This window comes from Rattus norvegicus, chromosome 17 (assembly GCF_021556685.1).
Source record: "Rattus norvegicus strain SHRSP/BbbUtx chromosome 17, alternate assembly SHRSP_T2T, whole genome shotgun sequence".
In the NCBI taxonomy this organism is placed as follows: Eukaryota; Metazoa; Chordata; class Mammalia; order Rodentia; family Muridae; genus Rattus; species Rattus norvegicus.
In genome coordinates, this window is record NC_141550.1 from 6223229 (window position 1) to 6246183 (window position 22955).

Genomic DNA, 22955 nt, shown 5'->3' on the forward strand with positions numbered 1-22955 from the left:
TTCGGGTGGGTTTTCACAACTCTTCGCACAGCAAAAAAATTAAAATGTGAAGAAGACAAAGAACTGGAAGTGGAGGAATCGCTCCATCTCTTCAGCCCCTGCTACTTTTACCCCACTCCACTGAGACTCACAGCGGTGTCTCGGGGATCGTGTGTCCACCCCAGAGTCAGGCTGTAAAAACCGCATCCATTGATGCGGTGCTTCCGGATGGGGTGGTGCGAGCTGAGGGAGAGAGCTCTGAGCACATGAGAACGCTCCTAAGGAGGGCGCTACGCTGGAGCTCGCAGTCTGCAGAAGGTGTTTGTGGGGCCCTGGGTAGGCAGAGAGCCCTCAGGGTGCCCTTCAGAAAGCCAGTTGGCTGAGCTAGAGTGAACCGATGCCTGTGAGTCACGGTCGGAATCAGCAAGAGGCTTGGGAAATGAACGGACTAGGAACGATGTCATCGATGTCATCGCTTGGCTTCTTCCTCTGACAAACGTATGTTGGTAACAATAGAAATTACTAAGAAACTCCACGCCACCTCTGCAACTTCTCTGTCTATCTAAGATTACCAAATTAAAGAGGGTTTCTTTTTAAATTCACACGTTGTATTTTTAATATCCCAGAATTATCTGATAAACGTTCAAAGGAAGTTTCTTTCCGCCTCATGAGCTTGCTTTTACCTTTAACTCTAAAGGTCTCGGAATATTTCTGCTAAGTGTAAGATCCCCAGGAATCTCACGGCAGGCTCCTCGCGGATGCCACTCTGTAGATGCAGGAGTGGCCACAGCGGCTCACCCTCTTGAGTAACCACCTTTGTCCAATGCCACTTAGAAGTCCGGCTCCTCTGCATAGTGATGAGGGCGGACCAGCCTCAAACTGAGACGCGCAGGCAGGATGATGCCGCGTTCTGTGATATACATACTTTACTTCAATTTGTAAAACAATGTCGAGCTGGAAAAATAGCTCAGTGGCAGAGCACTTACCTAATATGTATGAGGCTTTGGGTTGAATTACATACATGTACACAGAGATACACACACACGCACAAACACACGCACACACACACACACACAAACACACACACACACACACACACACACACACTGATACAAATTTCATTGTCCAGTTCAGTCTCCTTACCCTTTCCCATCTCTTGTCTCCCACATCTGAACTAATTAATGCATGAAAGATTTTTCTCTTTCTCAGAAAAAAAAATCTGCTCTCAAAAATCTAAAGAAAACTGACTAGATGCTGCCTTTCCTAAAAGTCAGAGAGGCTCTGCTGACACAACTTAGCAACAGGGGAGCTGGGTCAGATTCTCAGGGAACATAGTTGGTTAAGACCAAGCCAACACAAGCAAACATCAACAAGAGATCATTTTCAAAAAGCACTTCTAGGGCTAGAGAGATGGCTCAGTGGTTAAGAGCACCGACTGCTCTTCCAGAGGTCCTGAGTTCAATTCCCAGCAACCACATGGTGGCTCACAACCATCTGTAATGGGATCCGATGCCCTCTTCCGGTGTGTCTGAAGACAGTGACGGTGTATTGACATACATTAAATAAATAAATATTAAAATAAATATTCTTAAAAAGCAGCTCTAGTCTTCGTAGTTTTTTGATTGTTCTTTATTAAAAATCTAAAGAGTTGGAGGGAGGAAAATTCTCGTGAAGTGTAAAATAGCATGAAAATCTGTCCCCACCATTCTGTTGTCTCTTCCCCAGATCTCTGGTCCCCAACAGAACCCCCAGAGTGTGACCACAGCCTTTATCTGTCACTCTGTCCATTTCCTTGAAGATGATTTCATTTGTTTTGCTAAGTCCTGGTTCCAGACGGTCACTGTTTTGGACTACGCTATTAAACTGGTTTCAGACCAGACTGAAAATCAGAATAGAGTCATTGATGCTAAATGAAGTTCCACATCACCAAACCTAAACCATGGTGACCCCCTGTGAAACCAGGACAGTTGAGATCAGGCCGATTTTCCTGAAAAGACCAAGAGCCATGAGACTGGAATGCCCTGCTCTAATCCCTCTGTCATTTAATTTCTTCTTAAATACTTTGTGTGTGTGTGCGCGCACGTGTGCACTTGCACACACACTTGCATTCACCTGACCATATGAATGTGCCCCACATGCAGTACCCACAGAAGCCAGAGTTCATGCAGACTATTAGCTTATTTTTTTTTAAATTTACTTATTCTATATAAGTACACTCTAGCTGTCCTCAGACACACCAGAAGAGGGCATCAGATCCCACTACAGATGGTTGTGAGCCACCATGTGGTTGCTGGGATTTGAACTCAGGACCTCTGGAAGAGCAGTCAGAGTTTTTTGGTTTTTTTGTTTTTCTTTTCTTTTTTTTTTTTTTCTTTTTTTTCTTTTTTCGGAGCTGAGGACCAAACCCAGGGCCTCGCACTTACTAGGCAAGAGCTCTACCACTGAGCCAAATCCCCAACCCACAGTCAGAGTTCTTAACTCTTGAGCCATCTCTCCAGCCCCAACTATTAGCTTAAAACTCAACTGTTATGACGTTTTCCTTTGACAGTTCATTTTACTCCTTCTGTCACCACCGTCACAGCGGTTCCCACTTCTTACCTTCCCTCGTTCCATTTTGGGAGGGAGCTGCCCAGTGGCCAAGACTGCAGCCTCTGAAGCTGAGCATCCATTGTCCTGGATTTATTACCCACGTGACCTGCTAAGCACCTTGAAGCTGAGAGTCCTGGAGAGAAATAAACAGGGACATTTAACCTTCGTGATTCTTAGGAAATAACTTTTGAATGAGATTTATGTCTAAATCATATGATTCTTTTCCCAGGAAAGTGCAGCTCTCCAATTTGAATCCCGATTGAGTTTGATTAAAGGTGGTTTTGATTGTGCAAGGCTTGACACTTCCTATGTCGCAGAAGAAATGGGTCCTTCAGCTGTCAGCAGGCGAGCTTCAGCCTCTGCTGTGCACCCATGGCCCTTACAGCATCCATCACAGCATCGGACATAGAGAATCAGCCCCCAGAGGTGTCTATCGATGATTGTTTTACAGAGACAGCAACGCGTGTATGCACAGTGAACGTTTATCCAGCACGGAGAACAAAACGTTGTCGTTTTCAGCAGAATGGACTGAACTGGTGGCCAGAAAGTTAGAGCAAAATAAACCAGACTTGGAAAGAGAAGCAGACCTATTCTTTCACATATAGAAATAAACACATAGAAAGGAGAGGTTTTGGGAAAGAGAGGAGGGGTTGGGAAGAGAGAGGGGACATAAGTCAGAGAGTCCCAGGGTGAGCAGCATCAACAAGTACAGTAAATAGACATATAAAAATAGCCAGGGGGTTGGAGAGATGGCTCAGTGGTTAAGAGCACTGACTGCTCTTCCAGAGGCCCTGAGTTCAATTCCCAGCAACCACATGGTGGCTCAAACCATCTGTAATGGGATCTGATGCCCTCTTCTGGTGCATCTAAAAATAGCTACAGTGTACTCATATAAATAAAGTAAATAAATCTTTAAAAAAAAAAAAGCCAGGTGAAGCCCATTGTTTTCAACAATTAGCATATGCTAATTTCTAAGAAGTTGCCACACCGTCGATTCCAACTGTTCACCCTGTAGGATGGAGTAACTGTCCAGAGTGTACCACAGGCTATCCCAGGCTAACCAGGCTAGCCCAGACAGATGGCTGGTGTCTTCATCAAACACTTGTCTCTGCTACCAGACAGAGTAACCTATCTCAAGAAGAAATTTAGCAGGCTGGAGACATGGATCAGAGGTTAAGAGTACTGACTGCTCTTCCAGAGGTTCTGAGCTCAATTCCCAGCAACCACATGGTGGCTCACAACCATCTGTATTGGGACCCGATGCCCTCTTCTGGTGCATCTGAAGACAGCTATAATATACTCATAAACATAAAACAAATAAATAAATCTTAAAAAAAAAAGAAAGAAATTTAGCACTGCATGGCTCCTTACTCTGAGAAAGAAAACATTGTTATCGATTCCCAACCAGTGCTATTAGTTTTTCTTGCTATTTTTCTATCTCAATACGTATTATTTTATGCGTAAGGGTCCAAATGCATGTTTGTGTACCTTGTGTTTGCAAATACTGGTGGAGGCCGGGAGAAGTCGTCATAGCACTGTAATTAGAGTGCTAGGTGTTCGTGAGTCTCCCTGTATGGGTGCTGGGGGCCGAACTCTGGCAGTCTGCAAGACCACAGTGTTCTCAACACAGGGACCGTCTGTCCAGCCACTTGCTGTTTTCTTAGTCTCATGGTCCAAGGAAAATTAGCAGTCGTGGCCTACTATGAGAGTCACACACCGTGTGATAAACACAACCCCTTTGGTGCTCCCTGACCCCAAACCCTGGCTCAGCTTACTCTCTGAGCTCCAGCCTCCTCTTGGGAAACTGAAGGTGAGGATGGCCCTCCTCTGCAAATGTTCTAAGAGGCTTCCTTGAGTTATAAGAGGTCTACACGCTATCTACGTGACAGGCAGCGTGTGCTCAGGAAACGTCAGCCTCCGGCACTACCGATATTCTCTTAAGTTTTATTTGTATTTGACTTAGTATCATTACAATGTGTCTGTGTGCAGGACGTGTGCGAAGGTGGGCATGTGTGCCAGGGCACACCCATGGAGATGAGAGAACAGATTTTGGGAGTTGGTTCTCTCCTTACGCCATGTATTCTGGGGGCTAGCACTCAAGGGGTCAGGCATCAACCACAAGGAGTCTCACCAATTGAGCCGTCTTTCTAGTCCCTCACTGGCACTTTTGAAAATGAATAACTGACACATACTATCGATGGTTTAGATTTTACTACGGCCCTCTAAACAATGACCCCGTGGCCATGCAATTAAAGAGAGCCAACAAAAAGTTAAGGTCTTATTCCAAAATTCATATTTCTCTTTCTAGCTCATGTATAAGCTTGCCTCACACTCTAAGGCTTTAACGCAATGAGGCCGGAGTAGAGCCCAGGTGCGGCGCGCGGCACGTCTACGCCTTCCGTTACACATTTGCTTTCCCCAGTTTCCGCTACCAGGTGTCAACGGCTGTCTGAAAACACTAAAGGGGAAACTCCAGAGGTGAGCCGTTCGTAAGCGCAAAGGCGATAATAAGGGTAACAAAATAAAACCTATGTTTCAGTAGTTTTCCCTTGAACAGCGATGTTTGTGTTGGGGTCAGGCATACACATTTTCTCATATTATATAAGAACCCCCCGAGTCCTATTTCCCTGAAAGTCCTTGTTAAAAGTCAGATATTTTCCAGTATACATCCTCAACATTTAAACGACTGATCACAGATTTTCCTACAGAGCTATGAAGCTATACAAACGCATTAATATATCTTTTACCACTGCACTTTTATTTCTAGGATATAACTTAAAAAAAATCTATAAAGGCATTTTCCTCAGTCTCCAAGTTTTAATTCTTGCTACTGGGGGGGGGGGGGGGGTCAAACAGCCTGCATTTTAAAGCAGCGTATCACAGAACTGTAAACTGCTGCCGAGGACCCGAGGTTACCCACGCACTGTACACCAATGGGTGACAGACATAGTGGGAAACGGGTGTATGATGGGTTTGGAAATGGAAGTCTGTGGTACGGTGGAAATGAGCTGTTTGCCTCACATGCTGGCGCTAAAGCAAAGAAGGAGCCATGTTCAAACACGGCTTCCAATAAAAGCTGTGCTCCCATTCGACCGGGTAAATGAAAACTGCACCTCCTCTGGACTAAGTGATCGGGCAAAGAATAGCCCAGTGTCTGTCCTTGGGTAGGCTTAAGGGTGGCACCCACCTCTATGTCTGATTCTCCGTGTGCTTGTGAGCAATTAATTTCACTTCTCTGAGTCTCGGTTGACTCACTTGTGAACAAAAAAATCTACTGCAAAGGACTGTGATCAATGCTAAGTGAGATAGTGCAACCCTCGGTCTCAGATCCAGAACAGACTGCACAGTTGTCAAACCCACACCCCACCCCCCACTCCCGTGGATGACCTGTAGGCAGAAATGAATTAGAAGTGTTGTACAGATTAGGAATTTGGAGTTCCAGGGGTTGGGGATTTAGCTCAGTGGAAGAGCACTTGCCTAGCAAGCGCAAGGCCCTGGGTTCGGTCCCCAACTGGGTGGGGGGGAGAATTTGGAGTTCTGGAGCTGGAGGGATGGCTCAGGGGGTAAGAGCGCTGACTGCTCTTCCAGAGGTCCCGAGTTCAAATCCCAGCAACCACATGGTGGCTCACAACCATCTGTAATGGGATGGGATTCTGAACACTGACCATGCCGCCTCCTTTCATTTGTTGTTGGCTTACATGGCCGCAGCTAAGGATTGATTCGTTCGAGATTTTCCTGGCACCTGTTTAATAGCCAGGTAAAACCAAGACGCTCGAGGGCGGGCGAGAGAAATACCAACCGCGCTTCCGTGTTATTATTATTTATATTACGTGTTATTATTATTTATATTACGTGCACGTGCTAGCGCGCTCGGGTCCACGTGGTGGAAGTCAGAGGTCAGCAGGCAGACGCTGGTCCTCTCCTTTCTGGCTTGTGAGTCTGGGGATGGGTCTAACGCTCACCTCTGGACTTGGCAGCAAACACCTTCATTCCTGCGGCATCCCGCTGGCCCCGCCCTGCCTCTCAGGGATCACAGCTGGCCAGGATAAACCCGGCCAGCTGCATTCTTAATATTTTAACAAATGTATCCTTTAAAGCAAATAAGCACCGCAGTCTCTGGCTGAAAAATAATTTTAAGATAAATAAATAAAACCGGGGTTGGGGATTATAGCTCAGTGGTAGAGCGCTTGCCTAGCAAGCGCAAGGCCCTGGGTTCGGTCCTCAGCTCCGAAAAGATAAATAAATAAATAAATAAATAAATAAATAAATAAATAAATAAATAAATAAATAAATAAATCCAAGCGTTAAGCCTTTTCTTGACAGAGCAGCGGTTTGAACTGGCATAATCTAGCTTTTGCGCTGCATTGTTTTTTTTTTACAAGGCATTATTTTTTTACAAGGCAGGGAACCCATGGTTAGGAAGATTCATATTACTGCCTGTGCATTTCTCTTCCCATTTTAGTCTCAGCATCCAGGAGGCAGGGGCAGGCAGATCTCTGTGAGTCCCAGGCCAGCCTGGTCTATATTGCAAGTTCCAGACCAGCCGGGGATATACAGTGAGACCTTGACTCCAAAAACCATTTTTTTTTACTCAAATGGTATATAACCATCAAAAACTTCACCAATAAAGAAAACGTGTGTTGCGGTAATTATTAAATAAAACTATATCTTTTATCCCGCGCTAGTGCCGGTATCTGAGGGGCAACTTCACATGCGCTGGGAATCAGTTCAATAATAAAAAAGCAAGTCCCTGTCATTTGTAAGAACCTGGGTGGAATCCAAGTCAGATACAGAAAGGTAACTGCTGAGTGACCTCATTCACACAGAGAACCTGAAAAGATGGCTCTCCCGGCAGCTGAGAGGAGGATGCTGACTCTTAAAGGCTGTGGGGAAGCTGACATACAGGGGCTAAGAGAGATCTGCAGATGGGCTGGGGAGATGGCTCAGTGGTTATGAGCACTGACTGCAACTTCCAGAGGTCCTGAGTTCAATTCCCAACAGCCACATGGTGGTTCACAACCACCTGTAATGGGATCTGATGCCCTCTTCTGGTGTATCTGAAGACAGCGACAGTGTACTCATAATACACTTAAAAAGAGGGAAAAGAGCTTCACAGCACTGTGTGGTACAGGAGGGTGGTCGCAGATGCTGATAATGTGCTAAATATTTAAGGAGACAGATATGGGGCTGGAGAGATGCTCAGTGGTTAAGAGCACTGACTGCTCTTTCAGAGGTCCTGAGTTCAATTCCCAGCAACCACATGGTGGCTCACAACCATCTGTAATGAGGTCTGATGCCCTCTTCTGGTATGTCTGAAGACAGCTACAGTGTACTTATATACAAATAAATAAATAAATCTTAAAAAAAAAAAAAGAAAACAAAAGCCAGGCACGTATATTATATGATTTACTATAAAATTGAAAAAATTTTTTAAAAAAAGGAGACAGATATGTGTATCCTGATTTAAGCATTGCTCAATGTATGCATAATCAAGACATCACCTCACCCCATACTATTTATACTGTGATTTAACCTTTAAAAGAAGGGACTAGAGAGATGGCTCAGTTGGGAAAGTGTCTGCTGAGCACAGGGACCAGAGTCCAGATCCCCAGTGCCACATAAAGGCCAGATGCAGCAGAGTTCTGTGACATCAGTGGGGTGTTGTGCAGAAAGAGGCAGATCCTTCCGGCTTGGGGCCAGCTTGTCTAGCCAAGTGGAGAACTCTGGACTCAGTAAAAGACTCTGTCTAAAAACAAGTAAATAAATGCAGTGGAAAATTGCTAAGGAAGACACCCAACATGCTCTCTCTCTCTCTCTCTCTCTCTCTCTCTCTCTCAATCTCTCTCTCTCTCTCTCTCAATATCTCTCTCTCTCTCTCTCTCTCTCACACACACACACACACACACACACACACACACACACACACACACACCATAAAGGTTTAAAAGAAAAAGAAACTTGACTCTAGGAAGCATTGCTCCTGGCTGCTAATCATTGACCTTTGCTGTGACTAAGTTAAAGACAGCAGAGTAAGGGCAGACAGGAAGCAATAAGGTAAAACAAAGACTTTTGTGCTGAGGGGTTTCCCTGTGAGGACAAACACTGAGATGTGCCAAAGGTCATGGGGTCCAACAACAGGGCATTCTTGGTATCTGGAGGATCAGATTACCGGGTCCCTGCTAAGCCCAGGATATTGGAGGAACTCAGGAGGGGAGCAAGACAGATCCACTGTATAGAAAGCCAAACCTCAGAGTTAGTAGATTCTACCTGAGGGCTGAAGTGCAGAGACAGCTGTGTAGTACAACCAATTTAAACTTTCCCCCAACTAGCTTACAAATAAACTGTCAGGGTCCATGACTCACTGAAGAATGACACCCCATATGTAGACGCAAAGAGTGTTTTATTCTGCAGACGTCCAGCGTGCTGGGGTCTCCCATTACCAGAATAGAGAGACACCCAAGTGAGCTCGCAGGGCCTGATTTAAAGCACATTAGGGAATTCCAGGGTAGGTGACCTGTATGAATCTGTTGGGTCCGTCTTCTATAGACATCCTGTTACCAGGGTGTGGAGGCTGGGAACCTGCTGAGGGAGTCTGGAAACTGTTGCTGGGGAGGTCTAGAAACTGCTACTGACTCATCATCCTTGCTTCAGGCCAGGTGGCCGGGTAGCTTCTGAGGCCTGGGCTTGCCTGGGCTTGCCTGGGCTTGCCCAGTTCTTGGAAACAGAGATTTAGGCCTAGTCTCCTGAACTACCAATTTAAAACCTGTCATGGAATCAGCCTAGCCTTCTCAAAATGAGACTCGGACCATGGTTATTTTACTTGGCTTTGACAATTACTGGGGTATCACCCCTAATCTACTCTTCTAACTGCCGGCCTGAATACCTCCCCAGCAGTGAACCCCAGATACTTGCTGTTTCTCCTGGCCATGTGCTCATGGTCCATCTCCCCTCAAGGCAGCTTCCTTATCCTCCGCTTCCTCTTCCTCCTCATCTCTTCTCTCTCTCTCCTCCACCCCCAACCAGGAAACTTAAAACCCACCGGTCTCTAATCTCCAGTAATTAGCTGTAGCCAATTTTATTTAACCGGTAGTTTTAAATTAAGGAACAAGTTTTGCATAACAGAGGCTGGTGAACGAGAGAATTCACTCGTAGGCATAGACCTTCCGGTACAGAATGTAGGAGTACAACACACAGCAACAGATCAAACAGGGGACTGAAAAGGGGCAAGGAAGATTATCCGGGGTGTCCTTTAACAGAGACACAAGGCAAGAAACGTGTCTGCAGGCTGTAGAGACAGCTTGGTGGACACCAAGGTATCCTGCCTTTGACTCTCAGCTTCCTACCTGGGAGGCCTTGGCAGAGGATTTCATGAGTTTAAGGCCAGCCTGGGCTACACAGCAAGGAGCAGACCAGCCAGATCTGCATCAGGAGGCTCTCATGAAAGAAGAAACAACCGTGTTTACACTTTTCTGGAACTGAAAGTTCGCACTTTGGCTTGTTTCCCTCTGGTGGGGAACCCAACCACGGTGACACCGACTTAGTGCTTTGAGCCCTGAGATCCATTTTTTTTTTTAAATTCTCACATACCTTTATTCCTTCTGCATAGGATCTTTTTTTATTTTCATCTTTTTTTTTCTTTTTTCTTTTTTTCGGAGCTGGGGACCGAACCCAGGGCCTTGTGCTTGCTAGGCAAGTGCTCTACCGCTGAGCTAAATCCCCAACCCCTTATTTTCATCTTTATTAATTTGGGTATTTCTTATTTACATTTCGATTGTTATTCCCCTTCCTCTCCCCTTCTATATGGGTATATGGGTGTTCTCCTCCCCATCTTCCCCCCATTATCGTCCTCCCCCCAACAATCACGTTCACTGGGGGTTCAGTCTTGGCAGGACCAAGGGCTTCCCCTTCCACTGGTGCTCTTACTAGGCTATTCATTGCTACCTATGAGGTTGGAGCCCGGGGTCAGTCCATGTATAGTCTTTAGGTAGTGGCTTAGTCCCTGGTGAGATCCACTTTTTAAATGCCCAGATGTTTTCAGTTTCTTTTTCTACCAAGAGGTCGCTGCTCCTCCACAGTTTGTCTTCATCAAAGAAGTCCGAGGGGACAGGAAGAGAGGATTAAGAACACTAGCAGGGAGCCCCTAGGCTCATAAATCACCAAGACTTATGCTTTTAATCTCAGGGGAGGGGCAGAGAGCTTGAGGCCAGCCTGATCTACATAGTGAATTCCAGGCCAGCCTGGGCTACGTGGGAAGACACTGTCTCTGAAAAGCAAATGGAGGAAAAAAGAACACAGGGAATAGATTTCTAAATTTGAGGTCAAGAGATGCTGTGTGGTTGGTTTTTCTGTCTGTTGGTTGGCTGGCTGGTTGGTTGGGTTTAGTTTAGTTTAGTTTTGTTTTGTATTTGAGACGGAGTTTCTCTATGTAGCCTTGGCTCTCCTGGAACTTGCTCTGTAGACCAGTGTGGCCTCAGACTCCTTGAGATCCGCCCGTCTTTGCCTCCAGAACGCTGGGATTAAAGGTGTGTGTTGAAGCTCAGTAGACTGATCAGGTTGAGGCTGAGTTGATGGCAGTCTTGTGCCCTGGCTCCTGAGCACACAGTTGCAAGTGCGCACCCCCATGCCCACACCCTCAGATTTCTCTTTGGACCACAGGGATGTAGAAGTCCGTACGGATCGCCTGTGTGCTGAATCCCCTACTTTGGGAAGAGCCCTCATTTGCCTTCGTCTTGGTTCCAAATGTCTCTAGACGCCTTAGAAGTAGTCTACTACTTGCTGTGTGCGCTGGGGAAATAAAATACAGTGCAAACTAATTTTACTAATGAGTAAAGCAAATTATAGCGCGAATTCCAGCGCCAGGTGATTTGCAATTATTCACTTGCTGTGTGTGCGCCTTCCATCGAGAACAGGGAAATGGCTGAGTGCAAGCCTTCGAAGACTAAAGGAGTGGATCATCCCTTCGATTGAGACCAACTCTTATCCCCTGAAGAAAAAAACCATGCCACCTGAAACACCCATAATTTCATTAAGGTAGGCTGTTCCCACTGAACAGCTGTTGAAGGGGATCGCTCCAATTCTTTTAAGCGTGATTTTTCCAGATGCGTAAGATGCTACACAGCTGGAGCCTCAGACGGAGAATAATTGCCACGAAGGAAACTGAGGAGACAAGAAGAGCCCAGGTTACAGAAAAAAAAGAAAAAGAGTAAGGGAGGGAGAGGAAGGCAAGATGGCATGCAGGTCAAGGGTCACAGAAGCCCGCTGTGAACTTACGGGAGCACCAAGCTATTCACTGTGCTTCCTCCAACTGCTCCCGGATGTGGAGCCATCGCGGTGAGCCTACAGCCCCTCGAGAAATAAGTCCCATGGATTATCCAGATCCCAGAAGGCCCTGACACCCAGCGGTGCAAGACAGCTCTGGGGTAAATGTCAATGAAAACCCAATACACTGTTACCCTGTCCTCTCAGATTTTGACCTCAGGCCTTTGCTTTATCTGTGTCCGGATGCCCAGGGGATTGAGGCAGAAGCGGTTTAGATGGGTGGAGGGCAGTTGGGGAAAAAGTAGGCTGGAGGTTTCTTAAGTCTTAGCACCGGGGACAAACCCAGCTCTGCACCTTACAGAGCACACACATCCCTAACTCGTCTAGGGGATGCTCGGTCTCCATGATGCAGAGTAAACCCGCCATTCTCTCCCAGCCGAGTCACGTGCAGGTACAGAAGGCATCTGTTTTTAAACGTTCGGTCACATAAGTTAACTCAAGCCGCAGCACTTAATTTGGAAGGAAATTGGGTTGGGTCTGAATAATTGAAGATAAGTGGAGGAACATTTTAGTAGACCTCAGTAAATTTCCTCATTGTTCCCGGGGCCATTAGTGCTCACTCTGGTTGGACCCATCGCGACCGCTGGATGCGGAGGGCTGCTTAGTAACTTAGTAACGCTCACAGAGCCATTGTCCTGGCCGAAAGCTGCTGCGGTGGTTAAAATGGCTTCCCTCCATCTTCCTCAACCCCGGGTTTCTGCCATCAGAACTGGTGATAAAATAAGGTTTTCCGACAGTGACACCGGCCTCCACTGGTATGGCTGCACCGACAGTGGACTTGCACCTCCGGCACCACCACCACCACCACTTGTACGGTACAAATGTCTGCTACTGTTACTTCTATATTGAGGTCCCTTCATCTTCAGCAGCTGGATCTCCAGCCTCCCTGCCAACCGGCAGAAAACAGTATGAAAGAGCAAACCCCAGGAGACTGCTTTTCTCTTCTCCCCATACTCCATTGAGAGAACTCAGTTAATATCCTGACCACACCCAAGCACAGGGCATCAGGTTTCAAGTCTGGCTGGGCATGGAGGAGGAAATGCTCCCTGGACCAAGACTGTCTGTGCTTCACGCACATGTACGTGTTCATGTCGTAGAGAACGAGGATACATTTGCAAACTGGTATCGAGGAAGATTTCTCTTAGACTGAAAATGAGGGTGAAAGATCAGCTTTGTAAAATAAAAGCGAAGACGCCATTTTAAATGTTTCAAACATAAGAAGCCAGGAGGTGACTTATAGTGTGGGACTATTAATACTCAAGTAAGTACCACTACAGGATATGAAAGACCCAAATGACCCACGAATGTAAGAAAAGTGTGTACCAGGCCCAGCAGGAGTTCATTTCTTTCTCACAAAACAGCACTGGATGCATGGGCAAGCTGGTGGCACAATCCATCAGGTTAGCAACATGTGGTTTCCATGGTTACCCGGGGAGTCACCTCATTCTTGCTGAGCAGGAAGAAGCCAGGTAGATGAGGAAGGTTTTCTTTTCTTTTTTTTTTTTCTTTTTTGATTTATTTATTCTATATAAGTATACTGTAGCTGTCTTCAGACACACCAGAGGAGGGCATCAGATCCCATTACAGATGGTTGTGAGCCACCATGTGGTTGCTGGGATTTGAACTCAGGACCTCTGGAAGAGCAGTCAGTGCTCTTAACCACTGAGCCATCTCTCCAGCTCGATGGGGAGGTTTTATGGGCCATACTGGAAGTAGTATTCCATCGTAGAATATGTACATATATGTATCTGTACATAGTCTAGTACTAGAATGTATAGAAGTATATACTTTAATACTAGAAGTCGTATTATAGCAGCTTCGGATAAAACTCAAGTAAGGCCAGGCACAGTAGTGCTTGCCTTTAATCCCAGTGATCAGGAGGCAGAGGCAGGAAGCTCTCTATGAGTTTGAGGGCAGCCTGGTCCATAGCAAACTCCAAGCCAGCCAAGGCTGTATCGATCGAGCCCCAGTCTCAAAGGTTATAAGCAACTCTCAACTATGTGACCAAACCGGACAGAAAGCAGGGCAGGCGACCACGGACCCAGGTCAGCTCTAGTGTTCCTTGCCGTGGGCGATTTGCAGACCTGAAGAGAGAGCTGACGAAAAGATTTCAGTAAATTCCAAGACCCATACAGTGGCTGCCTTCTCCCGTGCCCAAATCTCATACAAAGTCCGGTTTTCATGCCTGTTTCTGCAGCAGAAACAGTAACATTGGAGCAAAGCCAAGGTCAGCATGGCCCCTGCACACACAGATTCCTGTGTGTTCCGTGCTTTCTCACACAAACACTAGGAGGGGAAAGGGGTTAAAAGAAGCTCAACCAAATCTGAGAATTAAAAAAAAAAAATCATAGAAACCCACTCCATTATAAGCTAACTTTAATTTTTTTTAAGGAGATATTAGTATTAGAAAGTACTCTGAATGAGTGGTCAGCACTGCTCCCAGAAGTCAATGGTTCTCAGTAAAAAATTCTCATCCCAAGTGAGGGATACCTCCCCATGAGCTGTTGGTGAGGGAGCCTGAGGTAGAAACTTAAGGGTTCTTTGGAAAGTTGGTTGGGTGGTGTTTTGCTGGGCAAATACGTGAAGGAACTTTTCATTAGAGTGGACACAGGTGAAAGGCTAAGGCAGACTCGTGAGGGAACGTTTCACTGAAGCAGGCACAGGAGAGAGGAGGTTCTGCAAATCAAGCTGGTGAAAGGACACGTGGTGAAGGATTCTTTGCTAACGACATCCACGTATTGGTCCTCCTTACATGTGTAGCTGAGCTGCATTTGTCAGAACTCCATAGAACCTTCCGATGCTGTGCTGCAGTTGTTCCCGATTCCGAGGACTCGGGCTGATTGGATGCACGTGCTGGGGTGAGGCACGTGGAGGACACGTGATGTTTGCAGTAGATAATTAGGACTCCACGGAGTGGCTGAGCTTATCTTGCTGCTACAGCTGGCTGTGCAATGCTTGTGGGTCTCCTCTTCCCTGATCTTCACTTCCCTGAGAGAGGCACAGCTGAGAGCTTCTCCTGCTGTCCCTGCTGCTGACTGGAGCAGAGGCTGAGGCCTGGCTGTCTCTGCTAGGTCCTGTCACTGCTGTTGCTAACCTGACTATCAAACTAGACTGTTGGTGCATCCGTGAGGTGTTTGCCAGTTGATTGAGCCGCCGCCTGCCGACCTGTGAACCAAACTGCTGATTTCCAGACAGCACAGACGGGAGTTGCTCCAAAGAATCTTTCTAAACAGGTCCAATTCCCTGCTCCCGTCCTTTCTTTCCCACTACCTCTGGTGGGCGGTGAACTACAAAGGAAGATAAAGTGTTTAAGAACCATCATTAAAAATAGGATTTGAAAAAAATTAAAGTTACAGGAGCCTGCAGAGACTCCCTATTGTAGCAGAGCCCATGTCACTGTCTAGCCGAACTGTACAGTAGAACTTGGTGCTCCTGACCCCCACTCTCTGGATACAGGATACAGAAAGCAAACGAGCTGAGCTGGAAGTGTCTTCCCTGCTAGTTCTCATTCAGAGCTGGAAGGTGCTCTGTGGGCTGCGAGGGAAGGAAAGCCATTAGCAACCACACCCGGCATCCTGCAACAGTGACCACCAGCGAGATGAGCCCTGGTCCAGTGCCGACACAAATGTCCCCGGGAGAACCACCCACTTCCAGCGTGGATTTAAGGCCTCCTTCATAGAAAGGAATCCATGCCTGGTGCTGTGGAACTGATCAAACTAGAGACGTCACAGGCCCTTTGGAGAACCCACCACTGATGCTATGCCAGGTAGATGCGTTCGTTAATCTGCCTTCTCGTCATTTGTGCTTAAACCTGTAGACTAGGGTAGCTCTAAGCCTTGAGCAGAGAAGCCTCTTGTGGGCCAAAGTACCGAGAATAAGTCAATTCGGCCTGCTCAGCCCCAGGCAGGACATCTGCATCGCTCTCTCTGAGACCCAGAGAGCATTGCAGAAGAGGGGTGGGAAGGCTGTGGGAGCCGAAGGATATGGAGGAGTGCAGTGGGCTCCATCACTTGGGTGTGACTCGGCCACTTCAGTCACAAACAAGGCAACTGTGGCTGCCACACAAGACCTGGCTTGAGGAGGGGGAAGAGGAACAGGAGGGGAGAGGGGAGGGGGAGGGGATGGGATGTGGCAGAAAGCAAGGAGATAACAGGGCACTGCAAACCAATATGCAGTCAAGAAAATGTTTTAAAAATTCACTTATGGGTTGGAGAGATGGCTCTGCAGTTAAGAGCATTTGCTGCTCTTGTGGAAGACGGGAGTTCAGTTCCCAGCACCTACAGGATGGTCTCACAACCATTTGTGACTCCAGTTCCAGGGGGATTCCAGGACCTCTTCTGACTTCCAGTGGCACCAAGCACACCCATGATATACATACATACATACATATGCATATATACACATACATAAATACATGTACATACACATTCAACACACATACATAATATACTCATACATACACACATACATATACATTCATACACACATACATAATATACACATACATACCCACATACATACATATATACACATACATACACATTCATACACACACATACATACATACATAGGAATGAAGCACTCATGCACAAGAAAATAAATAAATCTAAAAGAATATTTTCAAACCCAGTTTGAAAGACTGCACTTCCAGAAGCCCTTTCAGAAAATTCTCCTGTCCCAAGTTTTTAAATGTAGGAAAGGTGGACTTGGTGGTGCTTATCTATAATGCCAGCCCTTTGGAGGCCTTCCCGGTCTACACAGTGAATCCTAAGAGATCCTGTCTCAGAAAGAGAGAGAGAGAGAGAGAGAGCGAGAGCGCTCAGAAGAGGGAGAGGGGAGAGAGGGAGAGGGAGAGACGGAGAGAGGGAGAGTCAGTCAACCCTCCAGTGTCTCTTGAGAGGGTCATTTTGGTCCCCAGGAGAAATCAGAAATGGAAAATAAAAGATGCTTGTAAGTAGGGAGATTTCTCTGTGTGGCCCTGTGAGTTTCTCGAGGATGTCACACTGATGTCAGTCTTTGTTAAGTTGCTGGTCAGACCTTTGCAGAGTCCTTTGCAGAGCACACTGTTAGAGAAGCGGTTCGTTCCTGTCTGCCCTGCTCTGCTGAGGCCGTTCCCACACTGGGAGAGAAGAAGAAAGCAGATGCACTGTGCCTCTTCCCCATCCACCCTCGTAGGCACCAGGAGGGATAAAAAGAAGAAAGAAATCGATTTTTAGTTTTACAAGGGAGAAGGCGATTTGGAAGAAAATATTTTAAGTGCCTATTTGAATTCAAACCACATAGTAACAGTTCCATGCGCCCATTAGTTGTTCCAAGAATCTCCTCGAGATGTTAGCATTTGCTTATGTGAACTTTTTGTCTTAAGGAGATTCACAAATAAAAGTCGCTCTGCATTTCACTGCAGTTAACCCAGAAAGCAGATCATTGCAACCCGTGGTCATATTTGACAAGTAACGGATTCATTTTTACCATGGGAAACTCAGGACTTTGGATGCAATAAATGTCCCATGATTTTATGCAGATTTCAGTCCCCACTAAACCCAGAACAGGAGGTCCGAATGGCACCCCCAGACAACCGAAGATCAACAGAGCGTGAGCAAAGACATCGTAACAAGCCATGGACTTCGGGTTCCAAAAATGAGAGGCGAATGACCTCAGACTCAAGAAGAATGGGGAAAAGGTTCCAATGTCATCACAGCTGCTCCTCTGTTGTCTCCAAGCCCCACCGTGGCTCGTTGTGATAGCTAGAGACCCAGATTTCAGGCAGAAAAGAAAAAAAAAAAAAAGAAAAAAGAAAATGTGCCCAGGGAACCAGAGAGGACCAGAGAGGACCAGAGAGGACCAGAGAGGACCAGAGAGGTATGGGAGAAAATGAAACACAGGGAAGCCAGCACACCTATCTTCTGTGGGTCCCCGGCTTACCCCAAAGCTCACACAGGAAACACTTCATAGACAGTGCCCCCCATAAGTTGCTTCTTTAACTGCATGCTTTTTAAGTGATTAAAATATCAATTCTAAGTAGGATGTAAGACATTATGCAACTGTCATATAATTCCTAACAAAACTACTGGGGAGAAATACGGTGCCAAACTCCTTTATCCCCAAATCCCTAACCCAAAGTGCCCCAAAATCCAGAACTTTTCTGAGCTCCCAATGTTACCTACAAATGGAAAACTTAACATCTCACATTGAGCGAGAGGTCACAGTAAACACAGAAGCATACTAAAACTAAAAATTCTTTATAAAAGTATACTCAGCTACAAGTACAGGGTATATTTGAAACAAAAGAATTTTGCCTACTTGTGTTTATTTCAATTTATCTTGTACAAATAGTCTAAGCTCCAAAACATTTATGGCTTACACACCTTGGACAAGGAATGCTATTACCAAAAAATTTATATATTATATAAAGTTATATATATAACTTTGAATGAGAATATGTGTATATGTATGTTCATAATAAAACCTATTACTTTATATGCCAAATTAATAATAATAATAATAATAATAATAGTTTAATCAAAGAAAATGTAGCCTGCAAGAGGGCTCAGGAGGTAAGAGTGCTTGCTACCAGGCCTGAGGGTCCAAGTTCAATCCCTGGGATCCACACAGTAGAAGCAAAGAACTAACTACAAGTTATCTTCCGACCTCCATACATGCACCACGGCATGAGTACACACACATGAAATAAATGAATGTAATAAAAATATAAGCAATCAAGTCCACAATGGATAAAGTAAACACGATAATAAAACATGTTTGAAAAAAAAAACCCAGAAGAAAACAGAATAAAAGGGAAATAGAATTAAAATTCAGAGGGGAAAGCCAGAGAGCAGGTAATAAGATCAATTCTGCATGCAGATATATCATTTAAAAAATGTAAGTCTTTTTTTTTTTTTTTTTGGTTCTTTTTTTCAGAGCTGGGGACCGAACCCAGGGCCTTGCGCTTCCTAGGCAAGCGCACTACCACTGAGCTAAATCCCCAGCCCCAAAAAATGTAAGTCTTAAATCAAGTGTAAATGTTTTAAACACACCAATGAAAAGGCAGAAATCTGGAAGGACTCAAGTAGATTTAAAAATAAATATAAACATGAGATTTTATTGCCTGAAGAAAAAAACTCACATCCACTTGTCTTCTGACCTGGGCACATGCATCTCAGTCTCTCTCTCTCTCTCTCTCTCTCTCTCTCTCTCTCTCTCTCTCTCAAACACCACTGATAATAAGTAAAGAATTTATAACTGTGAGCTCAAAGCGGAACTGCTCTACAGAGCAAGTGTTCCAGGCCAGCCAGGACTATGACGTGAGTGAGACTTTGTCTCAATCAATCAATCAATCAACTTAAAAAGAAAAAGTCATCCTGGTGGGCAGTGATGGCACACACCTTTAATCCTGGCATTCAAGAGGCAGGGGCAGAAGGGTCTCTGAGTTCACGTCTAGTGTGGTCTACAGAGCAAGTTCTAGGAAAAAGAGTCTCAAATTAGAAATTGAAGATGATGTCACCTGAGACAGAAGTAAACTGCACTAGGGTACTTTGAATGAGAATGGCCTCCATAGGTTCCTGTGTTTGGTCTTCAGTTGGTAGAACTGTTTGGGAAGGATTAGGAGGTGTGGCCTTGTTGGAGGAAGTGTGTCACAGGCTTTGAGATTTCAAAAGCCCCTACCATTCCCAGTTATTTCTCTCTTGTGCATGGGTTCTCTTTTTCTCTCTCCTCTCTATCCTCTGTCTCTGTCTCTGTCTCTGTCTCTGTCTCTCTCTCTCTCTCTCTCTCTCTCTCTCTCTCTCTCTCTCTCTCTCTTTCTCTCTCTCTCTCTCTCCATTTCTCTGTCTCTCTCTGTCCTGCCTTTGTGGATCAGAAATAAGGTCTCAGCTCTAGCCCACTCTAGACCACTCTAGACCACTCTAGACCACTCTAGCCCCATGCTTGCCTGCCGCTGCTGTGGTCTTTGCCATGATGGTCAGGGACTCACCCTCTGAAGCCATACGCTCCAAATAAACTGTTCTATAAGTTGCCTTGGTCATGATGTCTTAACCCAGCAATAGAACAGCGACTGAAACACCAATGTGCAAAGAAAGGGAATGGTAAAGTTAAAAGCCGGAATCATTGAAATTGACAACAGGGAAGTAATGGAGAGAGATCAATGAAACAGAGAGAGAAGGAGAGAGAGAGTGAGAGAGCAAGAGAGAGAGAGAAAGAGAGGCGTGTCTAATAAGAGATCAGTGTTTCTAGCAAAACTGGACAGTGGCCAACAAAACTGACATGCTTCCAGGAAGACTGACCAAGAACCAGAGAGGTCAAAGGACACCAGTACCAGGTGTGAGGAGAAGGATGTGACTGCAGAGTCTGCGGCTCAAAGAACAACAGGGATCTAAAGCACCTGCACCCACAAAGGCTCAAGGCTTGGGTGAAATGCAGCATTTTTTAAAATACCAGTTAACGACTTTGCTGGTAGTGAAGGGAGACAGCCCATAGGAAATGCGGTTCCTGGCTTCACGTCCTCTGAAAAGGCAGCTCAGAACCCTTCGCTGAAGGACTCTACCCAGACCAATCAAGGGGACAAACACAAACTCTGCACGAGTCTTTCCAGAATGTAGAAAAGAGAAGAGGCACGTTTCCTGATGCCGGGATTAATCTGGAACTAAAGCCTAAGAAATTACAAGGGAAGAAGACAGTCCACCATGGGGCCAGGAAGACGGCTCGGTGGTTAAGAGCAGCCACTGCTTCTGTGGAGAATCTGGCTCCTGTTCGCAGCATCCGCATGGGGCTCACAGCTGCGTGCAACTCCGGTTCCAGAGGATCCAATGCCTCCCCCTGACCTCCACGGCACACGTGTGGCAGACAAACACACACACACACACACACACATAAAATGAAATAGATACTTTAAAAAGCAAACAATCTGCCTTGTGGATATTTTCCAAAACACTCAACAAAATATTAAAAGACTGAACTTAGCAATAAATTAAAGTAGCACCCTATCTCGAAACACGGGAAACAATCAGTGTGACTCACCATTACAACATGCTAAGGACAAAGCCGAATGATCCTACTAAATTATACGAACGCTCACTTGACAGCCCAGCCTTCATTCGTGGTAAGAATTCTCAGCAGTGTAGAAATAGAATGGCGGGGTTGGGGATTTAGCTCAGCGGTAGAGCGCTTGCCTAGCGATCGCAAGGCCCTGGATTCGGTCCCCAGCTCCGAAAAAAAAAAAAAAAGAAAAAAGAAATAGAATGGCGGTAGTTCCTTAAGCATGGCTGGTGGGTAGACTCGAACTTAAAACCCTCCCTCCTCAACCTTGTGAGAGCTGCTTATCATCACATACTATCAGCCACCGCTCCAGGCTGTGGACTTCTGGGTTCCAGAACTAATAACGTGTGGTTTAAAGTATGAGGGCTACTGCATACTGCTCTTACAGAGAACCAGCATTTGGATCCCAGCATCCATATGGCCGCCCAATACCACCTGTAACTCCAGTCCCAAGGGGATCAGTTGCCCTCTTCTGACTTCTGGGAGCTCCTGCGCGCATATGGTAAATAAACCCGTCCAGGCACACATGTGGTTTTTTAAAATGTGTGCATTTGTATGTATTTGGGTGTTTTGCTTGCATGTATGTCTGTGCAGCATGTGAGGAAGCCAGAAGAGAGCACTGGAGCCCTGAGTCTGGGGTTACAGATGGCCGTGAGCTGTCCTCTACAAGGAAGGCCAGGGCTCTTCACTGCTGAGCCATATCTCCAGCCCCTACATCGTTTTTTTGAAACCTTAAAGTATATTTTTGAGATTTTGGCGTATCTCAGCGGTAAAGCATCTGCCTACCATGTTCAATAGGTAATACCAGTAAAGAGAGAAACAAAGTTATTATTTAAGCACCAAGTCTGTAAGTGTTGCTAACTGTGTTAGCCGCACATAGCAGAGATGTCTACGTAACCTGACACCTCAGGGAGCCAGGCTGATGGCTTTCTCTTCTAAGAACAAAACAGAGATGTCTGTAGCCATTAACACAAAAGCAACTTAGCCAATCTGTTCTATAGATGGTATTCTCCCAACACACACACACACACACACACACACACACACACACACACACACACAGCATACCTATTGTCTAAAGGTCTCAGTTAATTATACTTTTAACCACTGAGTCGTCGCTCCATTCCCTAAAGGTCTCCATTAAACCGCTTTCACCTAAGTTATCAAAGTTGTCCCTCAGTTCACCAGGCATATACAAAGGCTTATAAGCACAGTGAGGCAAAGGACAGGGAACCAAGTTCACCCCGAGAACATGAGACCTGCCTGAAACAAAGTTTGAAAAGGGAGAAGGATTTCAGTGAGCTCCTGTGAACACTACCACCACGTTCTTCTAAGGGCCAAGGTTCACTCAATGGCGCTTTCCAACCCCAGTATGCTCTCTGGTCCTAACATTACCGGAGCCCTAAAGGGGGGACGGACAGACCATGATTAAAATGCAGAAGGCTTCTCAGAACCCTCAGTTGTGACTAGTTTGGAGATGGTTCCTTCCCCACATAAGTCAGCAATTTAGAACGACATACTCCACTTCATACCTACTCTCTGAGGAAGAGTCTTCTGTAAATCATGCAGACAGCATGGGGCTGTTACGTGGTCTGCTCTGCCTGTGGTAGGTGGGATCCGCAGTACTGAGCGTCCCAGCAAGCCGGCTCAAGGACATCAAGATTATGTTCTGTGGCTGTTTTCTCCTAAGGCTCTTAAAACAATGCCTGGCTCTGTTTCCCCACTCTCTAGTTCCCTTTTACAACAATGTAACAATAGTTTAGTAGCACTGTGTACTGTCACTTCCCTTAGCAGATACCAGGACCTGCTGAGTAATTACAGAATAACCCCATAATGAAATGCGGTGGAGACTTCTAATTAAATTTTAACGTTGCCTAGAATGATTCTTTTTTAAAACGAGAATTTTCCAGCGGGGTGTTCTAATGGCTTATCAGAATGCATAACCTACCCCCCAAAAAAACTCTGGAGATGGACAATGCATATTATTAGCACCAGTGGGTACATGTGTGGAGACATTTATAGTCAAAATTATACAGTAC

General features: G+C 45.8%; 2 long non-coding RNA genes across 2 annotated transcripts; one reads left to right on the forward strand and one right to left on the reverse strand.

The window, feature by feature from the left end:
- Positions 1-229: 229 nt before the first annotated feature.
- LOC134482765 (uncharacterized) lies at positions 230-3146 on the forward strand. The gene is made up of 2 exons (XR_015641994.1): positions 230-477; positions 2798-3146. It is a non-coding gene; the product is annotated as an uncharacterized LOC134482765 (long non-coding RNA).
- A 10264-nt stretch (positions 3147-13410) lies between these two features.
- Positions 13411-22672, reverse strand: LOC120097836 (uncharacterized). The gene is made up of 3 exons (XR_015641040.1): positions 22453-22672; positions 14639-15173; positions 13411-13982 (listed from the first exon to the last, which is right to left on the reverse strand). It is a non-coding gene; the product is annotated as an uncharacterized LOC120097836 (long non-coding RNA).
- Between the last annotated feature and the right edge of the window lie 283 nt (positions 22673-22955).